This window comes from Haliaeetus albicilla, chromosome 22 (assembly GCF_947461875.1).
Source record: "Haliaeetus albicilla chromosome 22, bHalAlb1.1, whole genome shotgun sequence".
Lineage (NCBI taxonomy): Eukaryota > Metazoa > Chordata > Aves > Accipitriformes > Accipitridae > Haliaeetus > Haliaeetus albicilla.
The window spans coordinates 14,559,905-14,578,307 of NC_091504.1; the positions used below are offsets into that span (position 1 = coordinate 14,559,905).

General features: G+C 37.8%; 1 protein-coding gene and 2 long non-coding RNA genes across 5 annotated transcripts in view; 2 read left to right on the forward strand and 1 right to left on the reverse strand.

The window, feature by feature from the left end:
• Nucleotides 1-11,379, forward strand: part of LOC138690526 (uncharacterized) — an 85,496-nt gene extending 74,117 nt beyond the window's left edge. For both annotated transcript variants that reach the window (XR_011329299.1, XR_011329300.1), the window contains exon 4: nt 11,215-11,379. This is a non-coding gene — a long non-coding RNA (uncharacterized lncRNA). The remainder of the gene's footprint in view (nt 1-11,214) is intronic.
• MRTFB (myocardin related transcription factor B) overlaps nt 1-16,872 on the reverse strand; it is an 85,150-nt gene extending 68,278 nt beyond the window's left edge. Inside the window, exons 1-2 of the mRNA XM_069809972.1 lie at nt 16,759-16,872; nt 13,485-13,529 (exon numbers count right to left, since the gene is read on the reverse strand). The gene's annotated coding sequence lies outside the window, so the exon portion shown is untranslated. The remainder of the gene's footprint in view (nt 1-13,484; nt 13,530-16,758) is intronic.
• Nucleotides 16,873-16,974: 102 nt separating this feature from the next.
• Nucleotides 16,975-18,403, forward strand: part of LOC138690528 (uncharacterized) — a 29,662-nt gene continuing 28,233 nt past the window's right edge. The window contains exon 1 of one of the 2 annotated variants that reach the window (XR_011329301.1): nt 16,975-17,362. This is a non-coding gene — a long non-coding RNA (uncharacterized lncRNA). The remainder of the gene's footprint in view (nt 17,363-18,403) is intronic. The other variant, XR_011329302.1, reaches the window with a different exon arrangement.

Below are 18,403 nucleotides of genomic sequence, written 5' to 3' on the forward strand. Positions count from 1 at the left end.
GTTCTTTTGTTTTGTTTTCTCAGTAGGTTTCAAATGCACTTACTGAAATAGCATTTAGAACCAGTAAAGATGAATATATGACTGAGTACAAAATGAACAGACATGGAAAGTACGTACTATTAATAATCATCCAGATTATCGGTAAATTAACTGAATATGTTCATCTAATTTATTTTTGACATTCATAATTTCACTGATTGGAGAAAATGTCTCAAATTGTTTGCCTCTGTTGCAAGAACAATGCTTATTCTGTTGAGATTTATGCCCCTCACTTCGTGTATTCCACAGTGGATTAAAAGACCAACAGACGATTTTAATGAAAAAAGAGTCTTGAAAACATTAAATCATTTTAGTATTTCACTTCACACAGTATAATGCTGTTCCTTTTCCCAAAGAGACGCAGTGTCAACACTGCTGACAACTCAGTGCTGCTTATAACTTCTGCAGTTTGTTTCTTACACAGCCTCTCTCATTGTAAGTATTTTGGATAGAGTATATGTACTTTGAAATTAAAACTGACATTATATTACTACATTGAAAGAGAAATTGCAATCCTACAGTTAAAATACAGTGTTATATTAATGAAGATACATTTTGTGGTAAAATACACTGCAACAAGGATTTAAATCATATGGCTATTTTTAAAAAGGTAATTAGACAAAGGCAGAAGAAGATGAGAAATATCAACGGCTGACTAACTATGAGTAATGATCTTGTATTATGCATTATCAAAACCTCACTGTTACTATTCATTTCTTTAAAAAACAGTGTGCAGAAGTATATGACAGAACTGAGGTCCTGTCATGCTTCTCACCATATCAGTAATTGGAATGACATGCTTCTTAAAGGAGTCAAGACTGGACTGATAAATATTTCAGATAAATTTCCTCTTTTACTAAATTATTGAGATTAAATTTTTTAACTGTCTACTCTAGCTAAATTAATACCACTGAGCAGACACTAGAAGACCTCCAGAAACTCATTTAACACTTTTGCGTATTTCAATGACAATGCTACACTGAGATTCTCTCTATCAATTCTTAGAAGGAAATCTTTAAATCTTAAGTCTTTGGACTGATTAAAGGCTGAAAAGAAATAAGCTACCCTAGCAAATGCATGCCATAAATTAGGTAAAGTACAGAAAATTACTTATACCTGGACCAAGGCAGGGGATGAGTCAACAGAATACTAGATGATAAATTCCTTCTTGTACCATCTCCAGGCAAAAAAAAAAAAAAAAAAAAAAAAAAAAAAAAAAAAAAAAAGACACACCTCATTTGTAATAGGACATGCGGCCTGCTAAATGCAAATTAATTATCAGGTGGAGACTGTGGGTCTATGATGAACAAAGGCAGCCTCCTACAGCTCCCTCACAGCATAGAGAAGCTAAAGCTTACCCTGTTGCTGTGTAGGCCCATACAGATGATTTACCTATTTTTTTTTCACGTTACTGCCTTCTCAGAACTAACCTATTCAAAAAACATTTGGTAGGTAAAGTCTTCTGGGCTTCACATAACCCTTCAGTGGAAAGGATATAACTCGCAGGAATGTTGTGAAGCTTAGTGTTTAAATACTTCAAAGGCCTCAAAAATAATTGTAATACATGTACTTCAAATATCTTCTGTGTTCATACTCTGTGGGCTTTAAAATGGTAATTAATGATAGAATTTATACAAGATGATAAACTTACAAATATTTATAAAGCAAGCCAAGGTTCAATGTGCATAATATTCAAGTCACTAAAACAAAACCAATCCCTTCAGACGGAAGTAATGTTTAAATTGTTTACTGATTATATAAAACTTTTCAAATCTACCATCTTTCTTTAAGAAACAGTTATGAAAATAACTTTGCAGGATGCACCAAAATCAATAAACAGTCTGATGGACCAAACGAAAAAGTCTAGGATTAGCTGCCTCTTAAAAAAAATACACGGTCAACAACCTTCTTTTAAAGAGTATGAACTACTTTCCTATTCTATCATGTGAAAAAGAGACATCGTCACCTAGGTAGCTCTGCAAGCTCTTTAAAAGCAAGCATCGAAGCCAGCATTTATTAATCCATCCAGATAACCCAAAACATCTTTTAACATACCTTCTACTGACACAATGCTTTATAAGTAGAAGGTACATTATGTTTAACTTACAGTACAGTACTGTTTGTAGCACGAAGTTTATAAAGACTTAACTCATGTTGAAAACTGCATCACAGTGAGAAGATATGTTATTTCATAAACAATTAAGTCCATCCTTCCTAACAGCTGCTACCTGAGCACTCAATAGCAACAAGAATTATGGCAACAATAGTTGAAAGTATAATAAATGTTGTCCTACGATTTGTCATAAGTGAAGAACTTCCAGATAAAGTCTTCAACAATTTTTTGATCACCTTATGAGCAGACATAATTTGATTTCATCTCATCTTTTTCGTGGATATTCTTAGTCAACAATGCTCATATTGAGGCAATGCTAAGTCATTCAGCTGGATTAACTTGATTAAATAAACACGAAGCTGTTACAGCACATATCCCCACTAGTTCTATTAAAATAAACAGCATCATAAAAATACTTTAAACTAGAAAGGTAAAACCATGAAGTAATATCTTGTTTAGCTGTTACACAAACACACACACTGTGTATGGAAATATGCCATTTGCAAATGCTCAGAAAAATCTACAATCCTGTTTTTCAGTCTATGAAGATGATTTTGATTGTCAATATTTTACATTTGCTTTAATACTCTACTAAAATTTAAAATGCCTGTATTAATGCTGGCAGCAAATAAATTTAGACTCCTCTTAGAAAACAACACAAGATCAGTTTTATAATACCTAAATTTAGCAAGACAAAGAAACAAAACAAAAAGAAACCATGCACATTATTGGTGTGCAAACAAACGATGCTTCTAGTTTCTCATCCTCATGGATCTCGACACATTTAAATTAGATCTCTCTTTTCCAATAAAACATAAGCAACATATTTCAGAAGTAATTTATTTGAATTCCAATTAAAAAAAATTCATAATATCTGAATATCAGCTTTAATATGAAGCACTTAGTAGTAGTGTTCAAATAATTGCAAGATAAACTCAGATTTACCTGCCAAAAAGCAAGTTCAATTCTTCTGGTCTATGACAGAACTTTGTGGAAGGAATTAGTAAGATAACACCTGCTCCATGATTTTCTGTGGCCAGCAAACATAAACAGTGTAGCCAGCAGAATCTATTTATGTAATTGAAGTTGACAACATATTTAAAAAAAAAAAAAAAATCAAAACACAAGTATTCATTTTGGTATTATAAAAGCACTTGATAGCTCAAGTCTGGAGTAAGGGTCAAATATTTATATGAACACATCATACGACTGCTAAACATTTTAGTGTTATGTCCTAGAAGTGGGCATTTATTAAAAACAAGGAAGAGAAAATATACAGAGCTTTTTAGAAGAGGTGTTCTGACAGTTCAGAAAATAATTAATTAGTAACTTCTATCAATAAATGGATCATAATCTTCAATAATTCCTTTGTGTTCAGAGTCCTTTAACAGCCAAAATGCTGATCTTAAAAATGAATGTTGGTAGAGCATCTAAGGCATTTCAGAAAAGGTTAAATTACTCCATGATTTAATTTGTTTGCTTAGCTACTTCAAGATGTTCCCATTTATGACTAAGCTGCAGGTGCTATTCTGTTTATTTTAGTGCTTGTAAACCAAGCCCTTGAATTGAACAAAGCAAGGAAAGCATTAGGATTCAAGTCAAAGAGGAAGGAACTGCAGGACTGTTTCCCGTTGAACATGCTACTTTATACCTTGCTTCATAAGCATGACTGAACATTACACAATCATTTCTATAAAATGAAATTTCTTGAAGAAGATATACTTTGCTTCTTTTCACTTCTATACATTGTTACAGATATTAGCAAAATTTTATTATCATTTTTGGTGTACCAAAGACTGATATTTGACCTCTTAAAAAAAATACAATTAACTTCTATGGGACAGAATTTAACTTATTATTCACATTCAGCAACAGACTAAATGCTAATTAGACATGATTTCAAAATAATGTAGCATAATTAGGGATTATTAGCAACTTCAACTTAGGGGATCTTGCAAATATCAAAATGATTATGTCTGAACTGCAACTCACTGCACTCATGCAGATGATACTTAGTTAAGTAGTCCCTATTCATAACCTTAGGAAAACTTAGAAAATCTCTCTTTCACAAACCTTTTGCTGCCTATTGACTTGTACCAACACAGCTACTTTCAGATATTAACAATGCAAACAATAACTTGAATTAGCTCCCATGGAAACCAGTCAACTTGTTGCTCTTAACTTCTGAAACTAAAACTTGTAAAGTTTAACCTGCAAAGGGATGAAAGAAAAATTTAGAAGGTGACAGATTAATGTTTAAATTAAAAAAGATAAAAATCAACTTTCTGTACATCTTAAGCAGCAGCTATTTACCATGTGTTCTTTATTTGATTTATGCTAAGTGCTTAGAGTTCATCTAAAATATTCTCTTTTCTGTTATTTTCTTATTTATATCACATAACCACCCTGTACAAAGCATGGCAGAGCATTATGATATGTATTTTACTGTCCCAAATGACTGGTTTTACTTTGCAAGTTATTAGAAGTATTTAATCTTCTCCTCTATTCTATTTCCTTTAACTAGAAAGAAAACAGAGGCCTAGCACCAAACGATTAACATGTCTGGTTTACAAGTTCATGGGACAAGCTCTTCTTTTCAACAATTCAATTTACATTGGATGACGTGACACATTTTGAATAGCAAAAAAGTACGATTAAGGGCTAATTAAAGAAGGTGATGGAAGTTTTAAGATGATTTTTTTATAGTTCTGCTGTCCTGCTTAGACAAAACCATTGGGTAAGCTGCAACCATAAGATTTTGAAGGCTCTCCTAGCGCTCCCAAAGATAACTCACAGTTAACTACATACATTAAATACATGTATTCATCACATGCATGCTGTGTGGGTATGAATGCTCATCTTTCTCAACTAACAGAGGCAGTGACACAAAGTTTTGGCAGTCCCATAATACCACTTCATGCTATCGCCAACTCTTCTACTCAATACACGTAAATTATTCTCAACTGTATTTGTCATTATCTTAGAATCAGAATGAGGTCAATATACTTGTCATTTCTTACAGCCAAAGCTGCTACTGGAACTGGGCAAATATGTTTATTTGCTTGGCTTAGAAGTATTACTTTCTATTACAAACTTTTAAAAGCACTTAAAAGGGAAAGAGCACAGTTGTTTCATCACTTGTACACCAGCCATCATTTAGATTCATGGCTTCAGGAGAACCTCTTGCTCCTCAGTCTTCAACTGATGCTTTCTCCGAGTTACACCTACCAACATAGCAGGGTTAAAGAAAAGTTATTACACCTTACCTGGAAGCAAACAGAACAGTGTCACATTACATTTGGTTACAGTGAACCACTGCTCAACTGCTCATATCCCACATTGTATTAAGTGACCCAATTTTTTTATATAACAGTGACAAAAGGTCAGAATGTGAATGCAGTTACATCACTTGTAATAGATTTACACCTTGCAGTACCTTCCCAAGAATTAAAGTGGGCTTTTTTATAGATCCAAGAAGGATGCAGACTAAAAGAATGCTACATTCCATGCAATTAAGCACAGCCTTTCAGGTAGGAAAAAAAAACCAAAACAAACCACAACCCCAAAACCCCCGGCTTCCTAAACATTGGAAATTAAGCATGAAGATATACCACAAACATAGTATTATGACTTTAACAGAAAAATAAATTTTGTTAAAGACAAAATAACACTCTTTACCAAACAAAAGCCGAACTTTTTCTTCTCAAATCAAGAACATTTCTTCTAACAAGGCCAATAATACTCTCTGTGAACAGGGTAAGACCACAGGAAGGAATATCACTTATTGTTTCTTTATAAATACAGAACCAAGATTATAAGTGATCAAGCTTAATCCCCAGATCAACACCCATATTCTAAAATAATCAGAGAAAGTATGTTATTAGTATGGTGCCTGAAAACTCTAATGTTCTAAACAGTTTAATGCTATAATCCACAGTCCATGCCCTCAGTGCTTTAAGAACCAATTTCTCACGATCTCCAAAGCTAAAATGAACTTGAATTCCATTTTCCATACTGAAATTAGCTAAAGACTAATAGGGCAGAAACTCTGGGTCAGGAGAGTTTATGTTGCCTAAGGCCACTTTCAAAGAAGTCTTATCTGTTAAACTATTGTGTGTTCCAATACTTCATTCCCCACAAAACTGCTTGTTTAAAAATAAATAAATAAATAAGAGATAGATGGTAACCATAAAATTGTTTACAGTAGATTTCTGCTACACTTAACAGCTGTAACATCTAAATTCTGTATTACTTGGGATGTTCCCATAATAGAACTTGAAGTGAAAAAAAGCCATTAAGCCTTCCCCTTACAAAATGATCATCACTCATCTCCCTCAGTCATAAAGGGGAGAAAAAAGTCCTGTTTATGCAGAAATGGCAGTAACCAAGAACAAGTTGATCAAGAAAGAAACATAATGGCCTTCAGAAACACTTAAAATCTCAAGAACCACTCAACAGGAAGTTAATAAACATAGAAAAAAAGGCCTCTTGTATCCAAAGATATAAATTTTGCATGCATAGACTTAAAAATGGGAAAGCCTGACTGCAACAAATTATTTCCTTCACTCTGGTAAGACTAATTATTTCCAAAGATCATCTTTAAGGAAAATAATATTTAGAAATTCACGATGAAAGTAATAACACACACACACAAAATCAATTTAACACTGATATGATGAGTGTAAAAAACGCAGACAGTCTGTACCCACCCTCCCTCCCCCCCCCACCCCCCAATTTAAAGAACAGGATATTTCTGAATTAAAAGGGAAGAAACACTATTACTGAAGTCTGCTATACTAACATAGAAAGCTGCTGTGCAACACTGCCTTACTGTTACAAAACTTAAACAGCTCTTACTAAAGGTTATTCCTTAATTCAACATAGAACACCTGCCACCACTAGAGTATCTACTTCAAACATTTACAAAAATTAAACTATAGCTATTGACTAATTAGATCCAATAGCATAGTGACTAAATACAGGGCATTTCTGTTAGATCCACCAAGTCCACTTGCAATTGTGCTGACAAAATTACCAGTCTCTCAGATGTTTTTTCACCACCCAATTTCTAGTTATGATGATCCTGTTCACACTGCTGGGTCAGCTGTTGGCATGGGTGCTCCTTATCCACAGAGAGTTCAATCAATCAGCTTAATGAGTGTGAACAGTTACCTTTGCTAACTTGGCTAACCTGAACTGAAATAGTTTAGGAGAACAAACCTGAGCAGGCAAACATCTCTGGTAGGGCTGGAATGAGAGGCTCCACCAAAAGACAACATGTATCATCTTAATCATGTTTCAGTAAGTTATGTGGCTGAATAGTTCTCTTCCACATTTGAAGTACATTTTCAACTGAGGGAGTAAGCTTCATGAGCTTCAGTAAGACAAAAAAATCTTTAAAACACAGGCTGAAATATTTTTAATGTATTTTCCTAATATCCTTCTGCATAATGCTAATGAAAAAGCTCTTACTGAACATTTCTTTTCATGAACACTTCAAAACTAGAGTAACAGTCAATTTACAAACTCATGAGCCTAAAAATACATCAAGCCGTAATTTCTCTCCTACATAATGATTTTATTTGTATACTAGACATTTTCGGTCTTCGGCAGCATAGCAGAAAATATACTTGCTTTAGTATTCCTTCTGATACGCAAGACACTTCCATCATTTAACACTCATCAAATGTAATTTATTAGGGTAAGTGTATTTCAGAACACTTGGGTTAGGTCCATTTACTAACATTAAAACACACAATGTATTTAATCATGAATAAATCAGTAAAAAAAGGCTGAAAAATCTAAGCAATGCCACTCCTTACTCAAAAGTACAATTTTTGAACAGCATTAAAAATATTTTTGCAAAAAAATATACTACAAAGTTTTATTAGAAACCCTGTTGGAAAACTACTGATAATATAATGAAAGAAAGATATTAATTAAATATTATCTGGTCAAATATAATTACTATAGCCCAGGTTTCTCTTTCTCTCTTGCCTTATTTTCATTATTTCTTTTCTGGCAGCAGATCATAGTTCATTTCTTCCCCAGATCATTTCAGTACCTGCTTTCCTTCTCGATTCTTCTTCCTGAATTCTCTATTTTTTTTTTTTCTAACCTCCATCTATCATTAAATCACTTCTCATCTCAGCTTCCACTTTACCCATCAAAAATGCTCTGTATACCATCCTTCCTTAATATATCTTTTCTTCTCTTGACCATGTTCCATGGCCAGCCAGCCAGCATAAGGCTTTCAACAGCCTACCTACACTACAGATGCCAAGAAGGCACAGACAGATCAAAGAGATTCGGAATTCTATCTTTTGGACTACCTTCTGGCCCTGTTACTGCCCCAAGCATTTGAGAAACAGTAGATTTAGAACTGTGCCTATGTTCAAGAGCCTCCTGTCAACTATCAATCTGGTTTAGTCTGCAGAAAAGGAAAGTACCTTCTAAGGTTTTAAGCATCCTCCATTTCAGATTTCTAGTTTGTCTCCATCTTACCCACCTTTGCTCATGCTCAGAACTTTCTCAGGGCAGAGAAAAATGAACTCTTGGCTGAAGTAGGTTGTTACCATCTGTATTTCACCCTTTCCCAGAGATTCCACCCTTCTGTTTTCCCAGTGCTGCATGATGAGTTTTTAAAATCAGGCATATTTTTTACAGGACCTGGTAAAAGAGCAGTCAAATGGTTAAACTGGCAGAACAGAGGAAGGGTGGAACATCTGGCAGAGGAAGGAGGGAGTCATTAACCACTCAACTTAGATCCACCACCACCGCCAGAACAGTTTGCCTCACCATGCTGATCCAATTCCAGAAGAAATCACCAATCTATGAATGCTTCTGTGTTATTCATAGAAGCAAAGAAAGTTGGTTGAAACTCTCTACAGATGTAGAGTGAATTATTTAAAGCTTGATTCACATTGTAAGATTTAGCATTCCTATAACCATAAAAATCATTTACATTTTGCAGAAACAGATAGCGTTTGCTCTATAAACCTTTTATCTTACACCAAGTGGAAGTATTTGAGTGCTGCTGTATTATTTGACATTAACATAAATAAGCATTACTGTAAATAATCCATACAAATTTAGAAATAATTAAGACTGTATAATAAAGTAGTAACTTCTCACGAATTAAGTATTTACTAGAAACAGAGTAAGTGAGCATTACCCTCATAAACCAGATATTAAAATCCTTCTGCTGTACAGAAACTCCAAATGAAATTACAGTGTTGAATACATTAACTAGAAAATGGTGAGGTTGTCAGTCATTCCTAATTTCACACAGTTGTGTGATGATGATGTGATTATTCTCAATATTCACCTAAACTATATAAGCCAAACTACAGAAACATTGGAAATTTTTAAAGAAATAACAGCAAGTCCCAAACAAATGACATGTTAACTGATCAATGTTGCTTTTGGAACAATTCTTCAGTATTCCATAATAGCAGGTATTATTAGCGCTTTCAGTACTTGCAAATTGTATTTAATTTTTGGATTTCTTACCTGAAAAAACTTCAAGGTTTGCAAAAATACATTAATCAGTATGAGTTCATCTACTCCTCTGGAGTGCAAGCATCAAATTCTGCAATTTTACTAAAAAAACCCCACTTTGTATTAGTGAAATACTTAAAAATGAGAACTGACATGCAAACACACAGCTTCATTGTCAATTTTACATTCAATTTCATAGCAAATGCTGCTACACAGTGAATGAAAGTCTGAATTTATCTGTCTTATTTTCTTACTAGCAGTGTACATAAATTTATTTCCTTCTGTTGGATGCAAAGCAAGCACAACTATGAGAGGAAAATGTGTGAACAAGAATATTGCCATCCAAAAAAATTATTTTATTGATTTGAATTAATAGAAAATCTGACACATCAGTACAAAATGGTGTTAAGAGCTGATTCAAAAAGATTTTTAAAATTCTTTCCTAATTCACAGGCTTACAAGTCTTTAACAAAAACCTTATAAATATACTAAGTATACTAAGTATATTTATAGACAGTATAGCTGTACAAAGACTACAACTTACATATTGAAAATCATTAGCAAAACATTAAGGCATTTCTTTTGGTTACCTGTCTTGAGTTGTATTTTCCGTGGAAAGATATTTTTAAGATGATATTTTTTCAAGATATTTTTAAGATAATATTTTTTAAAGATATTTTTAAGATTATATTTTTTAAAGAGAAAATCCTAAAAAAATAACCTAGCAAGTAACATGATATCGTAATGAAAAAACAAACGCTCCAAACTAGTTGATTTATTAGTCCACTAAAAAACTCCTAAAATAATACACAAATGGTAAAATTCAGACTGACCATAATGAACATAAAGATCCCATTAATTTCTGTATAGTAATCTCAGCATACACAGCAAGCTCCATTTTCAAATTACACACATTCCAAGGCCCTCATCTGCCTGATTACCACCAAAGAAAGATTATAAAAGCACAAATACAATGCTTTGCTTTCACACTTCCAAAGTCACTTACATACAAGAATAAAACAAGCTGAGAAAGATGGCTAATTCACAACATACAAAAATATTGATAACACACAAAACTTGTGCAGCATTTTAAAACAAAAAATGAGATTAATGGTGACGTCACATGTTCTCTCAGTTAACGTTTAAGTATAAACCCTCACTAAGGCCGTAATTCAGAATTTACACTGAATACCTATCAATGTAGAAGAGATTACTTATACACAGAATTGCAGCTATAACACTGTGGTGCAAGAAGAAATACATCCACCACAATGACATTTATACACAGATTCCTTTGCTTATGTTAAGTCACAACTATTACTTTCCTAAAGCTTTACTAACATGTGGTTCTAAATCCTGAAAAGCTTTAAGAATGTGTTCAACTTTGTGCAACCCATTTAGTCTCATAAACACATGCGTAAAGCTTTGCTGGATTACAACTTTACCAAGCAATGCTTTTTCATTTTTAAAGGGGAACAAAATTAAGGATTGTGCCAGCAATGCAATCAGACAGAATGTCAGTAACTGGAATTCTATGTCTCTTCTATTTTTTTTTTGTATAGGAAATACTGAGAAACTTGCCACTTCATGAGATGCAAGAACCATTTATGGGTATTAACTGGACTTTACTGGAATACACTTAACAACTTGAACTCTATTTTAATGAGGTGCTCTGATGAATTTTTATGAGCTACCTTTTTTACATTTATAATAAAGAATGACTGGCAAACTAATTGTAATGTCTCTAGAATTTTTAATCAAGTTTTCAGCAACTGTTCCCTAGCCGTCCAGCAGACTTCTAACATTAGAAACAAAATGTGGAAATAAAAATACAATTGCCTATCCTTTTCAGGGATATAAATTAAGGCTACTTATCTTGTAAATTCACAGTTTGAGAAGGGTAGAAAACCAGTGGGTTTTGTCTTTTTGTCTTTATTTTTAGTGTTTCGTTCATTTGTGTTTCACTAGTCAGTGTAAGGATCAAAAATGAGCTTAACTATGACTTCTCTCTCACTTTGTTGCTTTTGGCGTCATGCCCAGGTTTAAGCGAGTTTTCAAACATTTAATTAATGGCTTTAGTCAAGTACCCAAATATGAAATCTTAAAATACTGTCTACTGAGTCAACGATCACAGAGATTCAGTTTATTGCACAAGTGCAAAACTGTTATATTAACATCTGGATTTAATAACAGTAATCTGAACACTTTAATAAATTCTGTAATGTGCATTTGCTTTGGAGTTTCAGGATATGGAAGATTTTTGTGGCTGTGGCTTTGACAGAGCCTCAACAACCCTGAAGAGTAGTTTTACAGCAGCTGTCAATCTTTACCACTGAAGAAAAGTTTGAAAAAGTTTTATTCCACAATTAATATTTTGCAGTTTAGGCTCTTGAAATTCAGGTGATAAAAAAGCTTAAGAAACAATGCCAGGAATACTGGTTCACTGTGCTCAGTGCAGCACAGAGTAATTTCATTTAAAGAAGCAAACATGAAACATTCATGGTTGTGAAGTGCAAATAAGCTTAATTTCAGTTGTTGATCTCTTTTTTAGGCATGCTGCTAAAAAAGTTGCAGATACATTCACAGTAAGAAAGAAAGGTTGCCCATTTACTAAACCAGGACGTGAAGCGAACTGGTTTGCTAAGTCTAATCAAACCTGCTCTTCTTCATGTAGCCTGAATGCAACCCTAGAACACGCCTTACCTTCAGGTTAAAGAAACTCCCCTATATTTAAGTGTTTCCAGTTGCTAATTTTTTGCCTAACACTACAGTTCTGGGGTTTGTTGGAATACATCAATACTCCAGATACATACCACCTTCTGTGTATATCCAGGAATTTTTGTATGTCTTGCTGTTCTTTCATTCTCTGGAGCAGTTCTTAGCCATGAAAGTTGTGTGCAGTGTCTGGCTTTTTCTGTAGAGGTGGAGCCAATGCTCTGTTTCATCTTAGAGGGGCCTCAGTAGAAATTATCAAGGAGGCTTTAAGCTTGATGCTCTGTCTCAGTTATTCTGAAAATAAAGCAATGCCTCCCACCCCCCCAACGAAGCCCTTTTTGCCATACAAAAGATGGGGAGGGAGGGGGCAGGATCAGAATTTTCACCATTTTGGTACCAACTAAACATGAGAGGCACACAGTTCCAAAACTGAAAATGTTTTAGTTGACGTAACCCAAGTTCCTTATTTTACTAAGCTGCTCGAGTCCCTTCCTAATACCTACTGAAATGGAATTTTATCAGCACCCATTAAACATTCTTGGTTACTCCCTTCGAGAAAGAAGTTTCCTCTCCTCATCTATAACTGGATTTATTTAATCAAAACATGTTGGGTCTGGTGGTACTTTGGAAGTGCTGTGAAGTGCTCTGGCGCTATGCTGGTACTAGCCTGAGTCTCTGTAGAATAATAGTTAAAAATAAACAAAATGATACATAGGCCAAAGTTCCACCTACCAATATAAAAACTATTCACATTTAGAAAAAGTCTAACATAACCTGTAAAGGCTTGCAAGCATGACAGTCTTTTAAAAAAGAGAAAATATTATTTAATCAACATAAGAATATTTAAGTAAAAATTCTAAGAGGTGACTGAAAACCACTCATATCAAATGGCAAAGCAAAAACATCACAATAACTTGCTACTAGCTTATGTAACACATGTACTATATATCCCCAAATTCCTGTTTGTATGAGAACGTACCTCTTGGAAAACCTTACATTTTAACAGGATTATAAAACTGGCACAATTTAAAGTGATAGACTGCTCACTAAAAAAACAGCAGCTTTATAAAAACCCTGTATTTATATAGTTTTAATTATTTTATGAAATAGCGCTTACCTTGTATCTCTAGCCTCCTTCTATAGTGTCTGTTTCAGCACATTTCTGGTCAATTGGAAAGCAAAGATAGGAAAAACAAAAATCACAAAAATGTCACAAAGATTCTTTATTTTAGAAGTTACATATTCTATTCCACCTCAGAAATTAAAACCTTATGAATACAAGTTGCTCTCAGTTTTGTGATGTCACAGTATCTTATCAGGTTAAAAATCCTTAAACTAATTTCACTATGCTCTAAGCTCATTTTTTAGCACCTTTCATATTACTATTCAAATTCTAACATACTAATTATTTGTCTTTCCAGTTACCTCTGGCAAGAATAGTAGTGCTAGAGGTGCATCACCCACTCCTTTTAACTCAACTACAATACACAAGACCAGTCCTAGCTCCTTCAAGTCCATCTTGCATAATTCCTTAGAGCTGGAATGTCTTCACACTTGGAATTATATCTATGCATTATAACATCATTTAATAACAGAAATCTATTTTAGTTTTCTATAGATTCTAATACAAAGGAAACTTTATAAAGAAAAAGGAAACCGTTCATAACCACATTTTGGCTTTTTGCTATGACAACAACTCAAACATATTTGTTCTGTCAACATTTCATTTATTAGTATATTTTAGAGTATGTGTGTACATATATGCATATACAGACATATATGATTATGCCAATGTAAAACTACTGCACACTAAATTTAGAAAAGTGTAAAAAAAAAATCAGTTATCTTTAAGGCTGGCATTTATTAAATGCTGTTTCATACAACATTAATGAGGTTTTCCAGTTTTGGCTTTGAACCTATAGGTATTGGCCTAAAAGGTCCCATACAATGCTCAGCCTCACAATGTTGCTTTTGCTCCGAGAGATGAATCCTAATAGATAGGGTTTTTCTTCTTTTAAAGCTTTGCATGCCTAAGGCTGAAGCTGATGTTATGGTTTCTATACATATCAGTGAAAGAGGTTGAAAATTAAACATGTAAAAAACCAAACCAAAACACACAAGAAAAAGAGGTTACAAGACGGAAATGCCAAAGAGGCCTACAAAAAGAAATGGCCTACAATAAAAGGTATTCCCTTTTCCTTCCAGTAATTATTTAATCAGTAATCTAAATGCCATTTAAAAAAAAAACCAAAAGCAAACCCACAACTAAGTATACTTCCTATCTAATGTCATATTAATTCATAATTTCATCAATTATCTAATTTAATTTCTAGGCTAACAAGCAAGTGCTCCAATTTACTGAACATTTTATGTTCAGTAAACACTAAGTTTGTCTGAGTATCTGTGTATTGACCTCCACCTTTAAAGCTTTTTTTATAACAAGTCATTCAACAGAATCCCACAAATTAAAAATGGTAAATATTAAGGTGATTTTTCACGTTACTGTATGACTGCTCCTAAAAATTCACCCGTATCAGTAAGTTCAGTTTTCTGCATTTCTCCAAATACAGCCAAATCATGAAAGTTGTTCTGCACTTCCAATAATGTACCAAGGATTTTCAGCTTCCAGATGTTTTTATTTTAATAACTGGTGTGACTACCAGACAGCACTCTGTCAAGTTTTAAATGCAAGTTATACCACAAATCATAATTTGCCCTAACTAATTACACAGGAAAGAAAACTTCAGGAAGGAACTAGTTAAAAAGTCAAACATTAAGAAAATAATCTTATGAAATGCCAGCTGTGCCTTTGTTGAGACCTTTAAAACATCACTTTTCAAAACCTGGGCATTCTTCCATCATAAAGGGAAAGATGTAGTGGGAGGAAGAAGTGTAATCACCTTCCCATAAACAAGAACTTCAGAACATGCTGTACTGACAGTACAGTGTAAGCTGTTTTTTTTTTTCTTAAAAGGTGACTGATGTTAGTCTAAATCTTTTAGACAGTGACAGCAAAGGTATGAGATTTCACAGTGCTGTTTGTGAAATATGCATGAAACGATAATTTTCTGATGCTTACTCGACGATTAAACAAATTATTCATTTTAAATCCTGTAGTTTTTATTTCAGCTATACTGCCTGCTGTAGTCCTAGTATTATCTCCTGACTACACTGAGCCAGCATAACAGCAGTTTTCTGCGCTACATACTTAGAAACCAATTGAAAACCCCACATATAAACGGCATAAAGGCAAATGTATTTGTGGGCACAAAGGAAAGGCACTGCAGCACAGCTCTGTACCTTGCTCCCTCCGTTCCGAGGAATGTCAGTTTCACAAGTGTTAACCGATTTACGTGCATCTGAGATACACATCTGTGCACACAACTGCTGCAGACCCACCTGTTATTTTCCGCAGAAAGCTGATTAGCCAAGTGCCATCTAAAAGCTATGTATTTCATAAACAACAAACCAAACGCTTTAACAGTCCCCGCTCTAAGGGCAGCCGCTCTTTTAACAGGTAAGCGAACCTACGCCGCAGTTGCATGGCTTGTGTTATCAAGAGCAGAGGTCTCAACTTCATCGCTTTCAACAAGGAAAAGCTTTCATTTCAATGCACGTATTTTTAAGGCCAGGCCCTGCAGTTACGCCTTTCTACCCACAGGCCCCGTACCTCACCCAGGAGTCAGTGTGCCTCACTAAAATAATAATAATAATAATAATCCGTGACCGCAGTACAACAGAAGGAAAATCTCTCAGCGTGAGCACGGCAGAAGTGGAGCTGGGCAGGGGTCCGGGGAGACGCACCCCAGAGCACGACGCGCGGGGTGCCGGCACCAGCCCCCCGCGCCGGGCTGACTCCACCTGCGCGGCCCTGCGGGGCGGGGGAGCCCCCGCAGAGAGGCCCGGCGGGGCCGAGGTCCCCTCAGCCGCCGCCGCCACCACGTCCCCAGGCGCCGGCCCTGCGGGGATCCCGCCCTCCCCCGGCGGGGACTCTGGGGGGGGGGGGGGGGGGGGGGCACCGCTCCCGGCCGCCCCTCCTGGCGCCGGCCCAGGGCGGCGAGGCGCCCTCCCACACGCCTCAGCCGCCTTAAGATGGCTCTGGCTGGCGCGAGCGGGCGGCCACCCGCGGGCGGGGCCGTGCCGCAGCCTACCTAGATGGCAGCAGCTGGCTCGCGGCTGCCGCTCACCGCCCTCCGGCCCCTCCGCGGCGGCGGCGGCGGCCGGCCCGACCCGACCCCGCGGGGCGCGGCACCGCGGCCATCCCGCCGCGTGCCGGGGGCGAGCCGCCGCCGCCCCGCCCGTCACGTGACGCGCGCTCCCCCGCGGACCCCGCGTGGAGGAGCCCGCCCGAGCGGCGGCACCGTCCGCCCCCCACTCACGCCCTCGCTCACCCTCGTTCGCCGCCGCCGCCGCCGCGGACATGTCCTCTCGCGAGCTCTGCGGCCGAGACCGCCCTCGGGCGCGCGCCCCGGCGGTTGGCCCGCGGGCGGGGGCGGGGAAGCCGCGCGCGCTGGCACTCTGCGGCGGCCTCACACATGTGGGAGGCGGGGGGGGGGAGGGGGCGGGAAGGGGGCGGGCCGGGCCGGGCCGCGCCGCGCCGGGCCGGCTGCATCCGGGTACTCGCGCCCCTCACGGCGGGGCAGGTGAGGGGGCGGGCGCTCGCGGCTTCTCGCTCTGCTGCTCGTGCCGGCCGTCCTCCAGGCGCCGAGGGGGGCTGCTCCGAAAAACGTCCCGGGGGTCCCTCCCCCAGGGCCTGAGGTAAACCGCCCCCCTCCCTCGCAGCGGCCCCTCGCCCGGTGCCCCTCCGCCACGGCGGCGCCCCGCGAGGGCTGAGACCGCCGCCCGTTCTCCGGTACCTCCTCGCTCCGGACGCACCTGGCCAGGAGCGTCGCGCCGGACTGACCCCCTGCCCCGCGGCTTGGCTCGGGGATGGCGGGGCCCAGCCGAGGGGCCCGGGGCTAGGCGGGGCTTATGCAGCGCTGAGGCGAGGCTGGGGTGAGTAGAGCACACCTCCCCGCCGCGGCGGAGCGGCCCGGCCCGGCACGGCACGGCCCGGGCCGGCCCGGGCCGGTTCCCGTAGAGCTTCGCTCCAGGTGCTGCCGCGCACGAATTTGAAATTCGAAGCGGAACTCAGCGCACGGCTTCAAACTTCGGCTGTGCGAACAGACAGAAACAAGATGGGACTCGTGTGTTTTCCCTTCAGGCTTAGCTATAAATGTCTGAGGTGACCGAACCTGATCAAACATCAAACCAATCAGGAGGGGAAAAAAAGCATTTCGTAGAAGAGGTTTTAGAAACCTGATGATGTCGCTTGAGAACGTGCAATAGAAAAAACAGGCATTTATTCTGCAAGCAGAATATGAGCATGCACGCACACAACAATTAGTTTGTTGCACGTGTTGTGCAACATTGTGCTCACAGCAGTGAATACCTTGCTAACAAAAGGACTTTTACTAATACCGACCTAGTCCTATTCCATAAGTGTACTGCATCAGGCCCATTATTATGCGACTCTGCTTTTGTTTTGTGTTTTTTTAGCTCGTAGATTAAGAACTGAACTGCCACTTAGTGCAACGGTCCAATACAGCTTTTTTGTTGTTTGCAATTTGCTGGCGTCCAGGAGCTTGCTAGGAGACTACATCATGCTTATGCTACATGGTAACAAAGCAAAACCTGGTTCCCTGCTCCAAAGAGTTTTTCAGTGCGTTTGTTCAGCAGGATATCACAGGCAAATGGAAGAGATACATGCCCTAAAAAAGCCCCTCCCAAAACCAAACCAAAACCAGTTTTTAATTCCTTATGGTTTTAAGATGCTAAACATTCTGATATGCTTCATTATAGACTAATGCTTTGACATTCAAAGAATCACTTGTTCAAATTATTTAGATGAATTGGAAGGGTTATTATTTGTTTTGCTTTTTTAAACAGGGTATGTATCTCTTACATTCCTCTAGATTACATTTAGCTAATCAGATTTTATCCAATGTTAGCAACAAACTAAAACCAGCAATGACCCAGAAACTTAGCAATGAACTG